Genomic DNA, 9,137 nt, shown 5'->3' on the forward strand with positions numbered 1-9,137 from the left:
AAAAGATAGCAAAGCTCCAACTTCAAAAAAAACAAAGAAGAAAAAGAAAAGCAAATTGCCGATTTTAAAAAAAAAAAAATGGAGAGGAAAAGAAAGGAGCAAAGCTCTAATCCAAAAGCAATCCAATACCCTAAGCAGGGGCAAGAGAGAAAATTGCTCACCAAAAATTGAAGAAAAAGAAAGAAGGCAATAAAGGCGAAAATTGCAAGATTTTAGTTAGACCCTGGGGGCATATTTGAGCTTTTAGCCTCATTTGGAACCAAGTCCTAAGCCCCATTATAACCCAACAAGTCCTCATAGGCTAAATGTGGTGAGATTTTCTCCGATAACTTCGAGCTCACCCAGTTATGATGGAACTTAATTATCAAGGCTTTACAACCAATACATCATCCGCGACAGGAACTACGTCCGACCTGATTCCTGATTTACTCAAGATACGTAGGCAGCTTAAGAAGTCAATTTCAAGCTCGGTCCATCACCTCAATCACCATGTTACCTTGTTTTGTTTGGGCTTCACATGAATGTCCTTTCTTGGCTTCCTATTTTGAAGGCGATTTGATCGTCGCTACTTTTATCATCAAGAGAAGGCCTGCTTAGACTTGAACTCTTTCTCCTGTCTCTTATTCCAACGGATTCTCAAGAGTTTCACCACTTAGTCCTTTCTTCTAAGCCTCCTTAGTTGACGTGATTTCTCTAGTGAGCTCGTCATTCCATGTAATAGCTCCCAACTCTACACTTGGTAGAACCATTGGGTCTGCATCCTTTTCATATTGTTTGATTGTCTTACTACTTGTTTCTTAGAGCTTGTGCCACAAACATGATGTTTTGGGTATTTTAAGGAGCCACCCCTCAAGTCTTGAGAAGCAGCTAAGGAAGTTACTACTATTCCCGCTCATAAAATGCAGGCAACATCAGAAAGGTGCACTCACAGGAAAAAGAAGGGATCAACATGTTGTGGATGTTTACCATGAGATAAAGATTTGGTCGGAACAACCGAAAGCCATTACAATTGAAGACATCAGACTATATTGCCATAAGTTGCAGATACATGCAAGTAATGCATATTCAGGCCAGATTTATTTGAGTTTAGGCCGAGCAAACTGGAGATGTCACAGTCTGGGGCAACACTCATTGATGGATTACTTCCCTTGTTTTAGCTTCGTTCTCATGGTGAAATTTGTTTCGGCAAAATCCTTCTTTGTCATTTTCCAACGTAAACACTTCTCACTCCTTTTTATAGTAGTGGTCATTTACACTCTCTTACGTGAGCACAGTGTTAGGATTTGCATGACTAATCCTTTGTCTAACCAATCAGGTTGATGTTTGTTTAAATTTAATTGCAATATCATTACATCTCATGATTAAAATGTTGAACATTTAAGATTTTTAGGTATTTAACCTCAAATGCATCAGCTCATGAAGATTGGTAGCAATGGTTCTTTACACCATGGCCAAATCTATTTCAAGTCTAGTTATTTATGCTGAGGATTAGTTCAGATGGTTCTTTACACCATTACCGATTCCATTTCAAGTCTAGTTATTTACACCGAAGATTGGGCCTGACGGTTATTTACGCCAATGTCAGATTCAGTTCAAGTTCGGTTGTTTAAACCGAAGATTAGTTCGGATGATTTTTTACACCATTGCCAATTCCATTTCAAAGTCTGGTTATTTACACCGAAGATTGGGTCTGACGGTTATTTACGCCAATGTCAGCTTCAGTTCAAGTCCAGTTGTTTAAACCGAAGATTGGTTCGGATGATTCTTTATACCATCTCTAATTCCATTTCAAGTCTAGTTATTTATGTTGCAGATTGGGCCTCGCGGTTATTTACACCAATGTCAGCTCCATTTCAAGTCCGGTTATTTACACCGAAGATTGGGTCTAATGGTTATTTACACTAATGTCAGTCTCACCTCATAGTCCGGTTATTTCAGCTGAAGATTGGATCTGACAATTGTTTACACCAATGTCACCTCCATTTAAGTCTGGTTATTTTCGAACTAAAGATCGGGTTTGGCAGTTATTTATACCAATGCCATTTCTATCTTAAGTCCGGCTGTTGAGGCTGAAAGTTGCGTCTGGTGGTTACTTACACCTAGGTCAAACCTAGTTTCTCTTGTGTTTGACCATTCATTTACACCATTGTCCCATATTTGCACTTATGGTATGCTTGGTTCTTTATACCAATGACAGTTGATTACATCTACACTTCTTTTATCATACTTGCATTCATAGTCTGCTTGGTTCTTTATACCAATATTGGCTAATTACGTTTACACCGTTTTTCCATACTTACATTCGCAATCCGTTTAGTTATATACACCTAACGGTCGATTGTATTTACACTTTTTTCCATACTCGCATTCAAGTGTACTTGGTTCTTTATACCAATGTTGGCTAATTGCATTTACACCTTTGTCTCATTTTTACATTCATAGTGTGTTTGGTTATTTATACCTGACAGCCAATTGCATTTGTACTCTTTCATACCTGAATTCATTGTTAACTTGGTTCTTTACACTAAGAATAGCATATTGCATGTGCCTCCTTAGTCTAGGTTTTACCTGTATATTGTCCGACTACGGTAGGTTTTATATCACGGTAGCACCCACACACTACTTGATTTCGCATGTGTTATCGATCGACATTTCCTATCTTTGGTCTTATCTCTTGTTTTGCATTTGTATTTGCACCTGCTCCATCCTTGAGTCAGATGTCGGTAGTACATTGCTCCTAATGATAAAATGGTGTGTTCTTTTCTTTGCATTTCGACTGTTACATAGGTCTCGGTCAAAGAGGGGCAATCTGTAGACACCGAATTTTATCACCCCCCGGCAATAATGACAATATGAAGAATTACATGTTAGACATTTTAGACTTGGAGAATTTTCAAGCTTAAAGTAGAAAATGACCATTTTTCCCTTATAAACTTTCAGAAGAAAATGTTTTCAAAAATTAGAATTTGATATTGTGGATAATTATTGTTTGTCCCCTCCGGTTGGACATTACACTTTGATGTGAGAACTATGCGAATCAACGCCCGATTCTCTCTTTCATTATATGATCTGGGTCCCTACTTTATGCATATTTTTGTAAAGGTCCTTGGTCAAGACCACAATTGTGTCTTACATCATTGGATAGTGCTCATACTGAGCTTTCTAACGATATATTACACGTCGAATTCTAGCTAACGGTTTGAAAGATATGACCCCCGAAAGTTGACTCCAAAGTTCGGTATCAGATTCCATTCCGAGCAACCAAGGAGTACCACATGGCGCCCAAACCCCTTTGTCTAAAAGCAAGCCTTTTTGGACAATTCTCTCTAGTTTTTAGTCCCACATCGGAAATAAGAGAGAATCATCTCAAATCACAAGGCTATAAGTTTAGCCCTTCCTCTCTTCCAGAGGAGAGAAGAAAAAAATTGAGAATCTGAGAGAGAGGATGGCCCCATCAAGGTTTTGGCTAATTTCTTCCCTTTAAAATCAAATATTCTCCAAGTCTAAAAGTTTAGCATATTAATCTTTCCTTGAGCCGAGAGATCTAGTCCGGTTTGGTTCGAATTGGGGCTTGAAGCACAAGGGTTATCTCCCCTTGTTTCTTGATTAAAGCCAGGTTTAAGGTATTTTTCTTCTCCCAATTGCAATTTAGAACTAGTTTATCTGATTTAATAGATTAGGTTTAATTAGTTTCAATTCGGTTTAATGTGATTTATTAGATATAAATTGGTTTATTCCGATTCAATTAGGTGTATTTAGGTTTAATTGATTCTTTTAGATTAATTAGGTTTAATTGTTTTTTTTTTTTTAACATGTTTACTTAAGTAAATTTGATTTGGTTTAGTTTTTTTTTTTTAAATTGTTTTTTGTTCTTTTAATCTAGACCCTTAGATTAGGATCTCAGCCCTAACCTAATCCCCATCTCTACTCTTCTTTTTCTTCTCCAAACAAACTGGCCGCCTTCTTCCTTTCCTCAGCCCTAACCTAATCCCCATCTCTACTCTTCTTTTTCTTCTCCAAACAAACTGGCTGCCTCCTTCCTTTCCTCAGCCCTAACCTAATCCCCATCCCTACTCTTCTTTTTCTTCTCCAAACAAACTGGCCGCCTCCTTCCTTTCCTCAGCCCTAACCTAATCCCCATCTCTACTCTTCTTTTTCTTCTCCAAACAAACTGGCCGCCACCTTCCTTTCTTCTTCTTCTTCTTCTTCTTCTTCTTCTTCTTCTTCTTCTTCTTCTTCTTCTTCTTCTTCTTTTTCTCTTCTTCTTCCCTGCTGCTGCAACCGAACCTACACCTCTTCTTCTTCTTTTTCTCTTCTTCTTCCCTGCTGCTGCAACCAAACCTTCTTCTTCTTCCTCTTCCCTGCTGCTGCAACTGAACCTGCACCTCTTCTTCTTCTTCTTCTTCTTCTTCTTCCCTGCTGCTGCAACCGAACCTGCACCTCTTCTTCTTCTTCTTCTTCTTTTTCTCTTCTTCTTCCCTACTGCTGCAACCGAACCTACACCTCTTCTTCTTCTTCTTCTTCCCTGCTACTGCAACCGAACCTACAACTCACCTTTCTCCTCCTTTCTTCTTCTTCTTCTTCTTATTCCTCTCTTCTTTTTCTCTTTTACTATGGCCGAAACCCCATCTCCTTCTCTTCTATCTCTTTTTTATTTTCTTTTCTTTTTTTTGTGTTCATTATTCGTTCCAGTTTTTTTTATTTTATTTATTTATTTGTTTATTTATTTATTTATTTTTGTAATTCAAATTGTAATATGCTCCCCAACCCCTATCATTGTGTGATATTTCTCCTATTTCACCTTTGCGTTCGCCGTGTTTCAATTAATACTTTTAGGGGATTCCATATGGAGTCCTACGGTCACTCTAATCCAGCCCCTTAAGATCAAGGGCTGAAACCGATTGGGTTTTGCTCATTATTTTTGAACCATATGATAACCATAGGGTTTCACTAATTTCTATTAAATTAGGGTTTTGAATCAGCAAATGGGTCTACAGGCCCTAGTCTAGGACGTAGGTCAGTACGGGCGTGGCTGGCCCCCCCTCAAACTGGCTCGTAGCATTAGGTGCGTTACTTGGGTTCTCGGGTTGATAAAAATGAACCCGTTTTGGTCCATTTCTTTTTATCTCAAATATTGTGTCCCTTTAGAATTAATTGTGTATTTAATTTAGATTCAGATATCTTGCCATATTGATAATCATTAGATTTAGATAGGTTAGTCAATATCATGTTTGCCATGCTTCGTGTTTATTAACATGTTTTTGATACTTGATGATTCTTTTTTTTTTTTTTTTAAATCAATTCAGTTTTCTCATATATGTAGGTTAGCTAGTATTCATATTTTGTCCACTCCTTACTCATATCACCACGTGAGACATTTACAACCATTGTATATTTAACATAATAGTTAGATTCCATTTACTTAAATTGAGGTAGTTAATTAAATAATTCTTTTAATATTTAATTAAATAAAGTCTTAACTCATTAGATTAATTAAGGTTCATAATGCATCTAATTGACTCTTAAAATTTGGTTTTAATTGTTTAAATTATTAGATTGATTAGGTTTTCCAAAACTTCCATCTAAAATAGTTAGATTTGGGTAGCTTTCACCATTCAATTCAAGTTTTTGTCTTTCTTTAAAAATCTTTTTACCTACTAGATTAATAGATTAATTAGGATTGCAATAATTCATTTCACAAATTATTAGGGATTATGATTAATCATTTTAATTAATTCAATTTAGGATTTCATAAATTCATTAATCGACCATCTAGGTTAGGCTCAATTAATCGAGTTAGTTCAATTTAGGGTTCAAAAATTGCTCAACTAATCTTTGGTTTAGGCTTATTTAATTAGCTTAATCTAAGACTCATAATACATTAATTAAATCATTTAGAGTTTTTAAATTTTTAATTAGCGTAATCATTTCATTATTTGTGGTATGCCCCCACTAGGTTGATGGTCGATTTCACTTTCTCTGGAGATTACAGGATGAGATAACTCCCCACCTTCGCCAAAATTAGGTGAGAAACTTTCCTCATCCTCTATCTCAAAGAGGTCAAGATCCCTAGTGGCATCACTAATTCTAGGAAAGTCTGTCTCAATAAAGTCGACATCGCATGATTCTATCTCAGTCACTCCTCCATCAAGGCGTTCACCGTACACTTTGAGCTGTCAAATATCTTATAATGATATGTTTCCTAGCTTTAGGACCAAGCTTCCCAAACTTATGGGAGGTGCAATGAACATAATTTGCTGATCCCCAGAGTTGCATATGTCCTAAATTTGACTTTGCACCCTTCCATAACTCATGGGGGTTGAAGGAACTGACTGTGAAGGCACTCAGTTAAGGGTGTAGGCAGTAGTCAAAAAAGCTTCCCCCTAGAAAGACATTGGGAGGTTGGTTAGCACCATCATCTACCTAACTATATCTAAAAATGTCCTATTCCTCCTCTCTGCTATGCCATTTGGTTACGAAGTATGAGAAATGGTCAACTGCTTACAAATCTCCTTCTCCTCACATAGTTCTTTAAATTGGTCAGATAGATACTCACATCCTCGATCAATGCACAGAGTTTTAAGTTCTTATTGGCTGATTCTCAACCTCAGCCATGAAGCGTTTGAAGAAATCTAATGCCTTGTAATGATGAGCGATCAGTTACACATAACCGTATCATAAATAATCATTAATGAATGTGAAAAAATAAGAGGCGTCATGGCATGCCTTTACATTTATAGCTCTGCAAATATCTGAGTGGACAAGTTTTAGTGGTTGGGTAGCTAAGATTGTCTTTCTAAAATGCTTTAGATAAGCCATATGTGCTAGAGAGGGCTCGAACACAGGGAGGTTGACTTTAACGAGTGAACCTAAAAGGCCTTCTTTAGCCATCATGTCTCGCCCTATGTGTCCCAATCTAACATGCCATGTAATAAATTCAGAATTATCACATTTGTTAACTACATAAGAAATAGATGAAGCATAATCAACTAAATTTAATTTAAAAATCCATCAATTAAGGATCCACGTCCAACAACAGTAACACTCAAATAAAACTCTAAAGTGCAATCATCAATATAGAAAGAATATCCTAAAAGTCATAACGCAGAAACTGAAAGTAGATTATGCTAAAAATTCAGAGAGTAAAGCACATCGTGAAGAAGCAAGGTGTGTCCAGTATGCATCTTGAGCTGATAAGTACCAACTCCTCGAACTGCCTCACTAGTGTCGTTCCCCATTAACACGTTTTGGGATCCAGCCAAAACTTTGCAATAATCTACAAAATCCCCTTGATCTCGTGCTATATATTTTATTACTCCTGCATTCACAATCCAATTAGACTATGTATGAGCAATCAAAATATGGGTATAAACAAATGTACAGAGAGAGGGATAGAAATGATACCTTCTTCGGATCAGTACAATCACAAGCAAAGTGCCCCATCTTTTAGCAATTGTAGCATTTGACTTTGAATACATCCTTCTTTCCGCCACGCTTGCTTCTTTTGCATTTGGCGGACTTGCCCTCTTTTGGTGCCTAGTTTTGGGTCGTTCCCCGATTTTCTGTGTTGCTCTATCTTTCGTGTTTGAACTTGCACTTGCCTCCTTGGGCAACTATGGCAGTTATACAGTTCGCCTCTTTGCGCTCCGCCTTAAGTTATACATATTGTGCTACATGAGTAAAATTTTTAATGCTATCATTGTATGTGAGAACGAGCTTTATGGGGCTTCAGGAATCATGTAGTGTCATAATGACAGCTTGAACCTACTGCTCATCAATAAGGGTGGTCCCAGTATCTTTCAACTTTCGAATTATGTCATTGTCCACCTTAAGTGTTCAAACATAGTGTGCTTAGGGTCCATCTAATACATCTCAACTTCAAGGTCATACGCCTTAACCTCGTAGTAGATGTTCCTCCGATGTCAATTTTCAGCTAGTCCCACATGCACTTAGCTGTGGTGTATTTCTTATAATCAACAATCAAATCATCGTGCGTAGTGTTTAACATAATAAAGCACGTACTACGATCTTTTTTTCACCCACTGATTATAAGCTTCCATATCATGACAGTGCTAACCGGTAATACCCTCAGCAGGTTTGTCTATAGTAGTGGTCAAATGTTCAAGGTAATTTTTCTTATAAAGCAAATGTTGAATCTTTTGATGCCACATGTCATAATTGGGTCCAGTCAATTTGTCACCGTTGGTGAGGTCCGCAAGCACATGATTAGTAGCTATATCACTATATACAACGATGTGCAGGATAAACATTAGGTACACATTAATAATTTATTCTAAAAACACTGGTTAATATTAATGGTTCCTTATTACAAAGGAGACCAAAAATTTCAGCTATAATTGTAATCGTTTTCAAACAAATATAAGGAGAATTAGCTATCTCCAATCCATAAAATTATGCCATACAAATGGGTATGCATAGGTCTCACATAGGAACCTGATCGGTACTTTATGTGGCATGTTGAGGTAGTAGCATATGATATGTAGTGCGAGGTGCTTTCCCTTTACAAGGCTTCCAAAAAAAAAGTATTTACATTATCCAAAAAATAATAATTATACTCTTTGAAAGTTCTACTACACCAATCTACTGAGTAGGGAGATTTGCATCACTCATGAAGACTATCTCTAATGCAAATTCAGAGGAACATTCTCACTTAAATAAAATATCAATTATGATATCCAACCTAAAACAAAAGAATAAACACCTATGTTTCAGTAGGTGGAGATCGACTAGCATCCTAATAAATGGAGTAAGTCAAAGGTCATAACTGCCGTGGGAGGGTATGATGATATGCCAATCCACACACACACACACACACACACACACACACACACACACATATATATATGCAAAACACTTTCAAAAGCAATAATATATATGAGCGAAAGGTTACGAGTTCGAGTCAATCCAATGATCCATATTATATAAAGTAAACATCATAAACATGGTTCATATGATAATCATTACCACGAAAGAAAAGTAATTATCACCACAGCCATCCATAACATAACACACGCCGTTATGATCAAACCCATCATATAAAGCTCACAAATGTTGACCTAAGTCATTGAGGGCAACATCACAATTTTAGGTAGGGTTACACAAACCCAAACCATGAA

The sequence above is a fragment of the Macadamia integrifolia genome, unplaced genomic scaffold (assembly GCF_013358625.1).
Source record: "Macadamia integrifolia cultivar HAES 741 unplaced genomic scaffold, SCU_Mint_v3 scaffold2359, whole genome shotgun sequence".
NCBI lineage: Eukaryota > Viridiplantae > Streptophyta > Magnoliopsida > Proteales > Proteaceae > Macadamia > Macadamia integrifolia.